This window comes from Palaemon carinicauda, chromosome 21, assembly GCF_036898095.1.
Source record: "Palaemon carinicauda isolate YSFRI2023 chromosome 21, ASM3689809v2, whole genome shotgun sequence".
Lineage (NCBI taxonomy): Eukaryota > Metazoa > Arthropoda > Malacostraca > Decapoda > Palaemonidae > Palaemon > Palaemon carinicauda.
The window spans coordinates 95,356,575-95,372,706 of record NC_090745.1 but is presented as its reverse complement, the minus strand read 5'-3'; the positions used below and the strand labels follow the sequence as shown (position 1 = coordinate 95,372,706).

General features: G+C 33.8%; 1 protein-coding gene across 5 annotated transcripts in view; it reads left to right on the top strand.

Annotated features, from left to right (window-relative positions):
* LOC137615331 (protein ST7 homolog) overlaps positions 1-16,132 on the top strand; it is a 105,649-nt gene that overhangs the window by 41,478 nt on the left and 48,039 nt on the right. Inside the window, exon 1 of one of the 5 annotated variants that reach the window (XM_068345124.1) lies at positions 7,180-7,254. The exons of 1 other annotated variant lie outside the window; for it this stretch is intronic. The gene's annotated coding sequence lies outside the window, so the exon portion shown is untranslated. Of the gene's footprint in view, positions 1-7,179; positions 7,297-16,132 lie in introns of those variants that run through there. 3 more of the 5 variants (XM_068345127.1, XM_068345125.1, XM_068345126.1) reach the window with 3 other exon arrangements.

The window sequence follows — 16,132 nt, the reverse complement described above, 5'->3', positions numbered from 1 at the left end:
TCCCGATTTTGACCTTTCCAAAAAAGATCCAGTCTTCTCCATTTTTCCATTAATGATAAGATCATTAATACTATAGAATTGTATATAAAATACCAAGATGATAGGTGCTACAGAAACGGAATCAAATGTACTCCATGCCCTCTTAAAAACTGTATAAAATTACAAGGGTACTAAAATACTTGAATGAATTTATCTGAAAAGAGATCTTTGTACCATAGACCACAAAGTTGTCACATTTTCCTCTAACCTACTGTCTCCCATTCTTTTCACATGACCAAACCACCCCAAATACTCAGATCTATACTTTCATTATGGTGAAATACCACTTAATGTGTCTTCTCATTTCATGTCTTATCAATTCTTACACATTAAAATGCCGAACATTTATTTCAACAGTTTCAACTCCTTTCATGCCATAAAAGAGCGTTGGTTCAATAACTCCTTTACAAATTTCACCGTAGGCTTCCACAACTTTACCTAGCATGCATTGTATCAAGGTCTCTAGACCATGTATTGTACAATGTATAAGTATATCACTGCTGTTTTGTGCCATGATCCAATTTGTATGTACAATCAATTTCAAAAGTCCACAAATTCTCTTTTCAAGTTATTAAAGATGACAGACTCCGTCGTCAGTGGCCCTCAAATGGTGTACTTTAGGCATTACTTTAGGATAGTTGCAACTTTCCTTCAGCCTCTAGTTTTTGTGTTTGCTTTGTATACAATTTTACATCGCCTGCCTCTTTACCATCTTGCTGTCCCTACTCATAACTTTCACTTCAAAGTGCAACTTTAAGGTTTCCTGGTGATGCACTTTGGCGATAAATGGCCTCACAGGCCCAATGCCGGGCTATATAGCCCAAATCTATAAATTCACTCAAGGAAGGTTATGGTCTTTTAAGTATCTGGATACAAGGGTATTTGACTACTCGGTATACAAGGGTATTTGACTACTCGGTATACAAGGTGTGTCCTTAAAGGGTCTTACCATCATTGCATCCCATCAGCCCGTAACTGCACTCGCTTTTTAGCCTTCTACCTTACCAAAGTTCCCACTTCCATTTTTCCTACTTGTTATACAACCTTTTAACTTTTACTTCTTATTGTAAATGTGAGGCTTCCCTCCCTCCTCCGTTGCACATTGGCGCCGAATGGCATCCTATGCCCCAGTTATTGGCCTTGTGCCCTTATTCATAAATCCAATATAATCCCTAAGATTTTTTAGTTTGTGTAGATATGAATGATGACATATGCGCGAGAAAACTGTAAAAGAAGAATTGTTTAAAGAGAGATTCTCCCATGAAAGGGCAATGTATGAAACTGTCTCTTACCCGAGACACTCTCGGTCTGTTGCTTGCTCTACTGCTTTTGAAAGGAAGACGTGTGACTTCTGTTGGTATTTCCTGTATATTTTAAGTAACTTATTTCTCTCTCTCTCTCTCTCTCTCTCTCTCTCTCTCTCTCTCTCTCTCTCTCTCTCTCTCTCTCTCTGATAACCAGTGGTATTTCCTCTTTCTTACTTTATAGATTTCTGAACACTAGTCCTTCGTTGTAGATTTTCAGTTAGTAACTTGTGATCTATCTTTCTTTGTATCCATCTAAAGTATGTGCATACTGTATAACTGGCATTATTAAGTAACTGTAGTTTAAAGACGATAGGCATTAAAGGCTGCATCTGTAATCAATATACAGGGTTGTGTTTATATATATATATATATATATATATATATATATATATATATATATATATATATATATGTATATATATATGTATATATATTGTGTATATATATATATATATATATATATATATATATATATATATATATATATATATATATGAGGTCGAAAATGAAGTGACTCCCAGAATTATTTTGTAGGATGTGGCATGAAGAGGCAAAACCTGATGAATGGGAGTTACGAGTGTTGGTGAAAATGGCAGAAAAGGAGATCTGACTGATTGTAATAATTGCAGAGGCATCAAACTCACGTCCGTTGCCATAGAAATATATGGTATGCTCATTCTAGAGAGAGAGAGAGAGAGAGAGAGAGAGAGAGAGAGAGATGAACAAGCAGGATTTCGAAAAGGTAGAAGTTGTACTGACCAAATTATCATTTCAAGACATGTATAGCAATGTGTAGAATATAGAAATCCACTATTGATGGCATTTGTGCACTAGGAAAAAGCCTTTGATAGTGTGCACTGGCCAATTTTGTGGAGAGTCCTGCGTTATTATGGAGTTCCTCATAAATATGTAAATTTGATTAAGTCTGTTCATGAGCATAGGAAGTGCAAAGTTAATGTTAAAGGAGTCCTATCAAATTAATTTCCAGTGAACAGTGGAATACTTCTAGGGAATGTGTTGTCGCGTATGTTTTTTTATCCTTCTCTAGGTTTTTGTAAGGCATAGAACAGTTGGGGATAGCGGAGAAGGATTGGACTGGATTGGTAACGGGAAATTAGAGGACCTAGAGTATGCTGATGACACTGTCCTTATTAGCATAATGCCACAGGACTAGCAAAGCTTGCTTACAAAAATACATGAAATATCACATGAGGTTGGGTTCAAGATAAACAGAAAAAAAGACATGATGAGAACGGAATATGCAATGGAAAATGAAATATAATTGGAATGAGAAAGGATTAATGAGGTGGAATCATTTTGATATTTAAAACTATGATCTTTAACACGGTCTTTAGAATATGAGTTTAATGAAAGATTGAAAAAAAGCAAATCGAAAATGGCTAGATTAAGTAAAATTTGGAAATCAAATCACATGAAATAACATAAAATTCGAGCTATATATCAGTTAAGTGAGATCGGTTATTATTATTATTATTATTATTATTATTATTATTATTATTATTATTATTATTATTAGCTAAGCTACAACCCTAGTTGGAAAAGCAAGATGCTATAAGCCCAAGGGATCCAACAGGGAAAAGTAGCCCAGTGCGGAAAGGAAACAAGGAAAAATAGAATATTTTAAGAACAACACCACCACCAAAATAAATATTTTCTATATAAACTATAAAAACTTAAACAAAACAAGAGGAAGAGAAATAAGACAGAATAGTGTGCCCGATTGTACCCTCAAGCAAGAGAACTCTAACCCAAGACTCTGCAAGACCATGGTAAAGAGGCTATGGCACTACCCAAGACTAGAGAACAATGGTTTGATTTTGGAGTGTCCTTTTCCTAGAAGAGCTGTTTACCATAGCTAAAGAGTCTCTTCTACCCCTTACCAAGAGGAATGTAGCCAGTGGACAATTACAGGGCAGTACTCAACCCCTTGGATGAAGAGGAATTGTTTGGTAATGTCAGTGTTGTCAAGTGTATGAGGACAGAGTAGAATTTGTAAGGAATAGGCCAGAGTATTCGGTGTATGTGTAGGCAAAGGAAGAATGAACCGTAACCAGAGAGAAGGGTGCAATGTAGTACTGTCTGGCCAGTCAAATGACCCCATAACTCTCTAGCGGTAGTATCTCAACGAGTGGCTGGTGCCCTAGCCAATCTACTACCTATAGGTACTGTATGGACATGATAGGAGGATGAAACAATATCCAACAGATTTTGTAGATTTGAGAACGGATCCCTCTGAAGAATATTGGGAGTTAAATGGCAGGACAGGATTAGAAATTAAACTATAAGATATTACTGAAGTGCCATATGTGGATGAGATCACGGTGAGGGGTAGGTGGAGATGATTTGGGCATGCTCTTTGCACTCCCCAAGAGAGATTAATTCACTAAACTTTCACCTGGGTTCCACAAGGTACTAGAAGAGTTGGAACACCCAGGCCTACAGGGCTGAGGACTGTGAAGCGTGAAGTGGGAGATGATGAATGGAGAAGTATTGATCTGAAAGCTCAAGATAGAGACGACTGGCGAATTCTAACCGAGGCCCTTTGCATCAATAGACGTAGGAGTAGATTATTTATATATATATATATATATATATATATATATATATATATATATATATATATATATATATATATATATATATATATATATATATATATATATTGGGAAAATAGAAATTAACACTAATGGGGAATTCCTTTACAACTTAAGATTTGCAGATGACAGGTTCTATTTAGTGATTTATGGGAGGAATTGCAAAAGATGATAGAGGATTTGAATAGAGAAAACAGAAGTATAGGACTGAAAATGAATATGAGTAAAAGTAAGATGATGTTCTGTGAAAAAGCACAAACAAGTAAAGGTTATGAACGAACCTCTAGAGATTGTTAATGAATATACGTACTTAAGACAGTGTTTCTCAGTGCGGAGTTTTTCGTAAACAAAATGAGATTATGAAAAGAAAAATCTCACTCTCTGAAAAAAAAAAGTATTCGATCAGATTGTTCTACCAGTATGTGTTCACTTAAATATCGGAAACTGTGAGCCTCTTTAAAGCCTTAGAACATAAGCTAGTTACTACTTAAAGAGCTATGGAGAGAATAATAATATGAATGCTATTAAGAGACAGAGGAAGATACGAGAGCAAACTAAAGTAGAGGGTATTCTAATAACATGGAAAAAAGAAATGGACATGGTCAGGACATATAATGAGAATGACAGATAATAGGTGGACATTAAGGATAACAGAATGTGTCCTAGCAATTGCAAACGAAGCAGTGAAAGGAAGAGAGTAAGATGGATTGACGAGTTAAGAAAATTTGCTAGTATAGATAGGCATAGAAAGATTATAAACAGATGCTTGTAGAAGGTTAGGTCTGAGGCCATTGTACTGCAGTGGACTAGCAACGGCTAATGATCATATATATATGTATATATATATATATATATATATATATATATATATATATATATATATATATATATATATATTTATATATATATATATATATATATATTTATTTATATATATATATATATATATATATATATATATATATATATATATATATATTATATAATTTTGTTACTACAGTTCGTGACTTCACAAGTGGTTTTATAATATAAAATTCCTTCTACCTTGCAATTAACATACCAGAAGTTAAATCCATGCTTTATGGTTGCACCTACCCAGGTGAGGATTCGAACCATTACCCCTGAATTAGCAAATATATATATATATATATATATATATATATATATATATATATATATATATATATATATATATATTACACATTTTAGATATACACTCACATATACATATATACACGTCAAACTGTACTTGTCAGCGGTACCCGCACCAAAGTCTCCCACCATCACCGATCTGCATTGGCCAGTCTGGTGATGAAAATTGGCCAAACCCAACACATGAATAAGGACATATCCATATGTGCATATAATCCCTCGCATCTGAGTATACATTGATAGCTCGCCAAGTGGTATAAATAATCGAAAAACAACAAATAGAAAAATTTATGTAATATCGTTGTGAAAATAGTACGAGTTTAAGGATTTTATTTAGAAAAAAAAAAGAAAAAAAGTTACAGGATGTGTGTAAGTTGGAGAGATTGCTGAGAGGCACTCGGCAGACCTTTTGACAACTGAGTGAGTCTTAGCCTTTCCTCCTCCTCCTCCTCCTCCTCCTCCTCCTCCTCCTCCTCCTCGCCTTCGTCTCTTTCTTTTTTTTTTCTTCACCAGATGTTTATTCCAGACATTTCTTGCACTTGTGGGTGAGTAATGAGAATTTATGGGGGTGGACATCTTTTTGGCTGTGCTTTTATCTTAAGATATAAATGAATTGTTTATATTATTATAAAAAGAAGTATTTATTAAAGAAACTCGTGTGTATAAATAACATTGATTTACTTGAAAGTTTACAGCCACGACCCGCGTCATTTTAATTGTTTATTTATCAGCATAGTAACAGAAGTGGCTTATCGTAGGTCACTCCATCGACGCACGTATCACTTAAAACCGGAAGCTGTGCTTTCGTGCTGGGCTTATTATATCGCTATCACGTGTTGACGTTGGCTTGTTTGTTTCTGATTGTAATTTCATGTGTACTTTGGAAGCTAATTGGTTTTTATTTACTCGGCTATTGTTTATGTTTATTACCTTGCTTTGTCTTTTTCGTTCCTTTTTTCGATATTGTTATTTGTTTTAAAATGAAGAGAGAAAAGGTGGCGTTTTATTCCAAGATCATAGTAATTATTTCTTTAATCTGATATTATTTGCAGATAGTCTTTCGTTATCATTTATGCTTGGAGAAGTATGCCTATGTAATGTACACATATTAATTTTACGTCTCAATTATGTTTCCTCTGTTATATTTTTAATACCCTTTTTCGGTATTTTTCATGAACGATTTTGTTCTCGGTGTTCTTGAAATTCTTGTTTAAGTATTAGAACAAATGTTCTAGTTTAGGTAAACTAGATTATTAAACATATTGATATACGACACAATAACTTTCAGAGATGCACATGTATGACCGGTTTTAATTTTAAGAAATGTACTTGTTTAATCAGATTTAATTCTAGGGAAAACAATTCTTTTGTGTTGTTTTAATTTTGAGAAATGCATTTGTTCGTTCAGTTTTTTTTTTTTTTTTTTTTTTTTTTTTTTTTTTTTTTTTTTTTTTACATTTTGTTATTTCGGAGAAAAGCATCAAATAGGTTTCAATGGTTATATATAGCTTGTGCTTGCTCGTTTCAAGTTTCCACCTAATTGAGAAGACGTGGTACAGTGCCCAATGTATTTGGGCCTGGAAAAGCACGCAGTGGGCGTTAATGTATGCTAATGAACAACAGTATTAGAAGGTGTATAGTGTGAAAGCAACCCACGATGTAGCGAGTGGAAGTGAGGGCGTTACGTTTATCATAACGTAAACAAGGCAGAAGTTGGAGGTGGGTGTTTGGTGTTACTTTGAGGTGAGGGGGGGATTACGGTGGTGGTGGAGCAAGGGGAAAAGGGGGGAGGGGCCTGCTATTACTGCGGTAAGGGGGGAGGGAGTACGGGTGCCAGTGCCACTACAGTTGGTCCCACCATTGCCACATTTCTTCACGACTTGTCAAATACATTTCGAATGTATTTACATCGGGTGAAAAGTTCAAACAAATGGGAATAATTTTCGGATTTTTTTTGCATTTTAAACAGCTGGAGGTTCATGGCAAAGCGTACGAGTTACATTGCAAAAGTTCATCTTTGTATGGTAACACCGCTGAACGCAGACGAAACTTCAGATATCAAGAGCAACGGCAAGACTTGAGTGTTAGCAGTTTATGTCGTGACGTGAGTTGATAGGGTCGGACGTCAGTGCGGGGAGCTGGTAACGATGATATGGCTTGAATCAGCTTACTTGATTGTTGAGGTTATTTTCCCAAGTGATGTGTGGAAAACGTTTTATGACTAAAGAGAGGAAACAAAACGGGCTGGTTCTGATGTCCTTGTGTTACCTTGTGCTATTATTGATATTGTTTCTTTTATCTGTATTTATTATTTTTGAAATGTGAGTCAGGTGTCAGTTAAGTGTTTATAAATACGAGAAGTGAATTATTATTTATAAGAGACTGACAGCTGATTTTATCATTGGTACGTGACATATGATGGTACATGAACACATAAACACCAACATATGTATGAATATATTGGTGTACATTCAGCATATAATATTGCAATGCCGTTTCTAGTCATTCTTCGTTTGATCTATATTTTATACTATTTTGATTAATTATTGTTAATCTAAGTGAATGAGATTATTTCAATAATGTTCCTGTAATATTATTACTGGTGTTCAATTATGAGAAAGTAACTAAATTTTCATCAAGGAGCGATGCTTGATAAAATAGAAATTGTGAGGGTTGGGATATATATTTGGAATAGATATGTCGATGCCTCTTGAGGATGAAGTGCTGTATAGAGGTCATCATCATCATCATCTCATCTCATCATCTCATCACCTACCAATGAGGTGTGATTTTGGCACGTCATCATTAACACCCTAATTCTGAGTTACTAACGTCATCGTCAAGGATTACTTCGGAAAATGGCATATTGTTTTTCACAAGATGATTGTTATAGTTGGTAGGTTGGCTAGGGCACCAGCCATCCGTTGAGATACTACCGCGTGAGAGTTATTGGGTCCTTTGACTGGCCAGACTGTACTACATTGGAGCCCTCTCTGGTTACGGCTCATTTTGTGTTTGCCTACACATACACGAATAGTCTGTCCTATTCTTTCCACATTCTCCTCTGTCCTCATTCACCTGACAACACTGAGATTAGCAAACAATTCTTCTTCGCTTAAGGGGTTAACTACTGCAATGTAATTGTTCAGTGGCTACTTTCCTCTTAGTAAGGGTGGAAAAGACTCTCTAGCTATGGTAAGCAGCTCTTCTAGGAGAAGGACACAACAAAATCAAACTATTGTTCTCTAGTCATGGATAGTGCCATAGCCTCTGTACCATGGCCTTCCACTGTCTTAGATTAGAGTTCTTTTGCATGAGGGTACACTCGGGCACACTATTCTATCTTATTTCTCTCTCCTGTTTTTGTATATATATGAAAGATCTAATTTAATTTTTTTACCGTTCTTATTAAATTTTTATCATTTATTACGACTCTTGTAGTTTTTTATTTTCTTGTTTCCTTTCCTCACGGGGCAATTTTCCCCATTGAAGCCCTCGGGCTTATAGCATCTTGCTTTTTCCAATTAGCGTAATAGCTTAACTTGTAATAATAATAATAATAATAATAATAATAATAATAATAATAATAATAATAATAATAATACTGATTGGCATTTATACATAGCCCTCCTCCCGAATGAAAAAAAGATTCCTCTTGAATCTTGGCGTCCGAATGTAAAATGTAAAAGGGTTTATGCTTCGTAATCATACTTTAACGCGACTCTCTCTCTCTCTCTCTCTCTCTCTCCTCTCTCTCTCTCTCTCTCTCTCTCTCTCTCTCTCTCTCTCTCTCTCTCCCTCTCTCTCTCTCTCTCTCTCTCTCTCTCTCATGCTATTGATCCGTATTATGAATAATGGATGGTTAACACAACGAAAATTAGAAATTTACATAAGTATATACTTTTTATACACCGTGCTGAAAATTACACGGACGATTTTTTCCTCTTATTAATTCATTTGATGAATTATTTTTATTGTCATTATTTATATTTGAGGTGTTTTTATGAATATTTCTTTACGAGATTAAAAAAAAACAATAAATTATTGTTCAAAGAGAAAGAGAACTTCCTAATTTAATAAATAATGGAGGAAGAAAGTTACCGAAGCTCCACCTATGCCATTTCGACTCCTGATTCTAGCAAGCAATAATTGCATTAAGAATTGCTTTAATTTCTTTGCATAGACCGGGCTGAGTTTTAGTGCGCCTGCGTTTAGATTTTTATCAGACAAGTAGTTTGGGTATATAGATATTCAAGTGTCAAAAAGAAAATGACACTTCAAACTTGTGTTGATTTTCCTCTAGAAGTTTTACCAGGTTGTTGTTTTTCATATTTATACCTGCATATATATATATATATATATATATATATATATATATATATATATATATATATATATATATATATACATACACACATATATATATGTATATATATATATAATATATATATATATATGTATATATATATATATATATATATATATATATATATATATATATATATATATATATATACACATTACACTTTATAACAGGGAATGGGGAAAGTTGCAGATAAAAAATCCTTATGTGCTTCAATCTCTCATTTCACCTTACTTTGAAATAGCTACCCAGGGATATTTTATTTTACAATTATAGAAGTATTATTTATATAATGCAGGTTAGTTTTTAGTCCATGTAACAAAATGGGATTAGAAATTACCTTTGGTACTTATGGGTAGCTTTTATTTGTTGCGAGGTAATTAATGGTGATCCTAGAGAGGAGTTACTGCCGTCAATGTACCTCATGCGGTGCATTGTAAGCATTGCATAACTGCACTTCCTTATATTCTACTTTACCTTCGTTCCCACTTTTTTTTTTTTTACCTCATTTCTGTTTAACCTATTCTAACTTCATAGTGCATACCCCCCCCCCCCATTTCTATTTGCATTTGGTGGATAAATGACCTCACAGGCCCCAGCGCTTGACTATAGAACCTAAATTCATAATTCCTTTCGAATCCTATTCATTAAGAACGCCAATAGTAAGGAGACAAGTTTACATCTATAGATCGAAACCTTTGCTTTTTGCTTGCCGGTCCCAGTACGTTCCCAAATATGTTATCGAGATACTCGAAATCACTTCGATAAAACATGATAAACTAGTGCTATCAATTGTACTAATTAAAAAAGTACCTTTTTGTAAAATAATTGCTATCAGGTTTAGCGTACGCTACTTTGATGTACTAGATCCTTTAGTCAGAAAGAAAATATTTTCTCAAATGGGGCATGTACAGTATATTTCTTATTTCAGTGACCATGTTAATGTTTTTATAGCAGCTTTTAACGTGTAATCTGTAGTCTTTTTAGCCAAACTTACGATAAGGGCACTGAGTGATGAACTTATTAAAGAAATTAATATCGTGCTTTTAAGTAGTTTGAATGCCCCCTGATTGTTCCATTAAGTAAGAAATTTAACAATACTTCTATATAATCTACGTAGTGAAAGCACAAACACCCTTGGACCATTAATGGTCGTAACAATATATCGAAAATAATTGTCTTTGTAATTGCACCCTTATTATTATTATTATTATTATTATTATTATTATTATTATTATTATTATTATTATTATTATTATTTAACCTTAACTTACATGATACTTCGTACCGTGATCCACATGTCATTGGCCCCAAAGCGATGCTTGAACGAAGTGTTCCGCAATGATTGTAAACTATCCTTGATTGTAGAATTGCATTGATTGAGTCATCAATTAGTTTATTTAGGAATTAATTAAATTTCTTCTCTCCAGAGATGACTCAGAATGAGTGCACCCACTCCCTTTATTGCCTAATTGTTTTTCTCGTGTCGCCGAAGCTTGTGTAGCCTAAGTGGAGTTATGCCACAAGCCTCTTGAAAGATTGGCTAACGGGTAGGGAAAAGGATGAGGGTTATTCAGTGAAGGCGGTGTGTAGGCTGGCAGGTTGTAACCTTACGTGACCAGTTTCACACACACTCACACACGCATTAATTATTTCGCTGTGTATTCAAACGAGTTTACCAGTACCTAGGACTTGCAGGTCTGGCGGGAGTAACTTGGCTGCTAAGTGGTTTCGGTAATTCCTGACACTGCTTTTTACTTCCCCATGTAGGGATGTGATTTTTTAAGTGCACTACGCAAAATTGCGTAAGTTGGCCCTTACCACCAAGAGGCCCTGGCGACTTCGATCTTAGCTGAGAGCAACGATTGAGAGGAGTTTCTTGAAAATACGATGAGCCCTCTTGACTTGTAGATTGCCTTACCTTTACGGCCAAGCACTGTCTCTTACAATCAGGCAGCCCCTAGCCCCTTGACTCAACAGGGGACTAGGTAACTGATGGTTATTCACTGTTGGTGGGTCGTTTTGGGGAATGGCTGATTACCATAATGATTAATAAAGTATTGTGTGTGTAAGCCTTCTATAAACGGGGCAGTCTTATTCGTGGGATATTATTGAAGTTTGTTTTTATTAGTTTTTATTTCAATTCTGAAAATATTTTATTGCTGAAACATTCTAAAAGTTTTCTGGCTTTACATCAATATAAATATTTGTGATTTGTGAAGCTTTTGTCTGATAACTTTATAGAATTTTATTTAACTGTTGATAAAAAAAAATAAAGTAAAAAATGTAGTTTGTAATTTTAAGCTAAACATTTTGTCAAATGAAGAATGTTTGGATAACAAGAAAGTTAATATTGTTTTGAAATCTATTATGCAATATGTACAGTATATGCTTCACCTACTCCTACATAACATACGCATGTTATATGTTTACTTTTAATTTGCATACTTTGGGTACAAACATACTTGAGTTCAAAGTCGATGAAAAAATAATTATGATAATTACAATATGCTTCTTTTATTTATTAGATTAGAATATTTAATACTCTTCCCTCCACAATTTATTCGGGTCAGTTCTAAGAGGCGGGCTGATAAAATTCTTTTTCATAATGGTAATAACAAAGTTGATTATTTAAGGCTAGTTGAACACCTGTTGGATCTCATTGCTTTATCTTTTGGTGATAGCCCATGTGAACTAATTTTCGGAGAAGTCCATTGTATAAGCTTAGTCAGTATTTTCCTCTTATTGTTTCATTTATGTAAGCCTAATCTCTTTCAGGTGAAATCATGAACACTTGGGTTTTTCAGTTTCGAAAATGACTGTTTCATGTCAGTTTTTCTTTTTTGAGATTTGTTTCGTGTCAGTTTTTCTTTGTTGAGATTTGTTTCTTGTCAGTTTTTCTTTGTTGAGATTTGTTTCTTGTCAGTTTTTCTTTGTTGAGATTTGTTTCTTGTCAGTTTGTCTTTGTTGAGATTTTTTTTCTTGTCAGTTTTTCTTTGTTGAGATTTGTTTCTTGTCAGTTTTTCTTTGTTGAGATTTGTTTCTTGTCAGTTTTTCTTTGTTGAGATTTGTTTCTTGTCAGTTTGTCTTTGTTGAGATTTTTTTTCTTGTCAGTTTTTCTTTGTTGAGATTTGTTTCTTGTCAGTTTTTCTTTTGTTGAGATTTGTTTCTTGTCAGTTTTTCTTTGTTGAGATTTGTTTCTTGTCAGTTTTTCTTTGTTGAGATTTGTTTCTTGTCAGTTTTTCTTTGTTGAGATTTGTTTCTTGTCAGTTTGTCTTTGTTGAGAGTTTGTTTCTTGTCAGTTTCTCTTTTGTTGAGACTTGTTTCTTGTCAGTTTTTCTTTGTTGAGATTTGTTTCTTGTCAGTTTTTCTTTGTTGAGATTTGTTTCTTGTCAGTTTTTCTTTGTTGAGATTTGTTTCTTGTCAGTTTTTCTTTGTTGAGATTTGTTTCTTGTCAGTTTGTCTTTGTTGAGAGTTTGTTTCTTGTCAGTTTCTCTTTTGTTGAGACTTGTTTCTTGTCAGTTTTTCTTTGTTGAGATTTGTTTCTTGTCAGTTTTTCTTTGTTGAGATTTGTTTCTTGTCAGTTTTTCTTTGTTGAGATTTGTTTCTTGACAGTTTTTCTTTGTTGAGATTTGTTTCTTGTCAGTTTTTCTTTGTTGAGATTTGAGTTCCGCACACTTTTTAGCTCGTTATATTGTAGGTATCGTGTTGTTGATGTTGAAGAACATTTTAGTGTGAAAATGCTTACTTTTTATCAGTTCGTATTTTATAAAAACGTTTCACGTAATCTAAAGTGGGATTTTCCCCTCTGCTTTACGACATTGCTGGAATGAATGATAATTGTTATGCATACGTGTTGGTAGGCCTAATAGTTTTGCTTTATGTACATTATTTTCTCGAAGTTTTGTTGTAATATTTCCTTTTAGATATTTATTATATAATTATTATTACGACGCTGCGCTGTAGTATTTCCTTGCCTTTATTCATATTAGTTTTTTTAATGTTAGTAATGTATATTGATTTATTTCTGCATAATATAATTCCGTTTTTGGGCTGCAAGTTTAGAATTTTCCGTTGAATTTGCTTCTTAGAAATTTCTTTTGCTTTTCAATTAAATTCTGCTTTAAAATGTGCATTATAGAATTCCCGTTCTTGTTTAATAAGAATTTTTTTCGAATTTTATTTTTGGAGATTATCAATATTGTAAGATTTTTGTTTGAATATGTATTCGAGCTTTGCCATTTTGAGTTGTAATTTTAGAATTTCATTTTGAGTTAGCATTATAGAATTTTAATTTGAGCTAACATTTTAATTTGTCCTTTGAAAGTTTTATTTATAATTTTCTTGAGATTGTATTATACATTGTTGTTCTTAGAATATTGTCCACCAATTTTGCGTCACCGAAGTGTTCTTTTGAGTTTTGGAATATAGTATTTTCTTTTGAGTTGAGGACTACAGTATTTTGTTGTGTCGTACATCGAGTATATGTAATAAAATGGTTTTTAATTTATGTAAAGCCTTTCAATTCAGAAATTAGATGATCACGTAACTTATGAATTCTCCATTTTAAAATTTCTATTTTCAATTTGTCTTATATTTTCGTTTGAGTTACATCAAAGATTTTGAATTGAAGTTAGATTTTCTATTGATTTTGTAGTATAGTTATTTGTTTTAAAGTCTGCGTTGTACTTTCCCCTGGAGTTCGCAGTATTGTATCTCATATATTTGGTATGATAGTTTATTTTGAGTTATTTTGTTTACATTTAATTTTGAGTTTCTATTGAAATATTCAAGATAGGATCGTCTTGATTCCCGTCATAGTTTATGCAGATGTGAAGAAACTGTTAAAAAACAACCAAATTCCTTCATAAAATTAATAGACTATGGAAAAATCGAGAGTATGTAAATAGAGGGTATTAAGAATCAAGGGTTTCGTGGATTGAGCAATTTTCTTGATCGTCAGTTTCCTGTATTAGCAGCTGAAGGTTGTTAACTGGTCAACGTTTGCTGGTGGAGAATTAAACTAACATTAATGCCCATGTTGAATTTTTGTGTATGATTGTGTATATACCTTTATTTTTCCAATTGAATGCAAAAATACAGATAGCATTTCGGGTTAGAATTTCTCTCTCTCTCTCTCTCTCTCTCTCTCTCTCTCTCTCTCTCTCTCTCTCTCTCTCTCTCTCTCTCTCTCTACGAGTTACAGTATGGTCAAGGTGAGAATAGATATTACACATATCAAGACCGGATTTGGAGTCGAGTGAATATCGTGGCACGGCTTTCGTTTTGATTTTGCTAATTCTATTCATTTTTAAATAAGAACTGATAATTCTGTTATTGTGTAACGCATCGAAGCCAAAAATAACGTTATTCCTGTTGTTGATTTTAGTGATACTGGAGATACCTTTATTCTTCGGAAACTTTTTTTTTTAGTGTTATGATTGAGAAGTGTACTATATCTGCATGCAGTTTCATATGCCTTTTCAGGTAATAGAAGACTATTACATGGTGCTGTTTGGAAGCAAAGGTTCACAAATAGAGGACTCAAGTTTTGATTGAGATTGGCTGTTCATAAGTCTATCAATTGTGTTTTCTCACTACAATCCAGACTTTGAACGGAACACCTATAGTCCATTTCTTTTAGCGATGCATATTTGCACCGACTCGCAGCGGTGCACTTTTAGCTCGGAAAAGTTTCCCGATCGCTGATTGGTTAGAATTATCTTGTCCAACCAATTAGTGATCCGGAAACTTTTCCGAGCTAAAAGGGCACCGCTGCGAGTCGGTGCAAATATGCATCGCTAAAAGAAATGGACTATAGTGTTCGTCAGACTTACACAGTTTTCATATATAAGCAGTCTCGTGAAACGAATGTTCCCTGTGTTTCATATTATGCGACGGAATGTTCCACTTAACATTATCATCACGACTCTAACTACGCTCTGGTATACCCATCATATTTTGATGACCTAAACCCTTACGAGAGTATTATTGACACTTCGATGAACACTGGAGATACAAGTCGAATGTTTTCCTTCTTATTCAGTTTGTTTGTTTGTTTGTTTCTTCTTGGTCTATTTTGTAAATTCCATCGTCTGTCTGTATGGCAACAGAATATTCTCAAGGACAATACGAAGTTACAAAAATACCATGATTATTTAGATTTGCCATTGTGTTTATGGAAAGGGAAATAATTAACAACATTTCATCAGCCAAGAATTTCATGAAGAATTGGTATAAGACATATTTCTCATTACGTTAATCACATATTACATTAGACATCATTGTATATATTGATACCTATTAAAGTACACACGTGACCTCAAATCGTTACGTTTCAAGAATCGTCGTAAAATAAATAAGCAGATTAAGGAGTATGATTTGCAAACTTGCACATGTGCCACTGAAGTGGAAGTGGCCCTCACACCTGTCAGCTGGGATTACTGCTGCTGCATGGTTTCACATGTAGTGTTTACATCTGCATAACCTTTTCCAATGGAGAAGGGGTCATGCAGGTAGAATATTAGACTGTTTTGATTTCAAAATGTCGAGAGAAAGTCGTACTGAAACTTAGGAATTACGTTATTTTAATATATATATATATATATATATATATATATATATATATATATATATATATATATATATATATATAT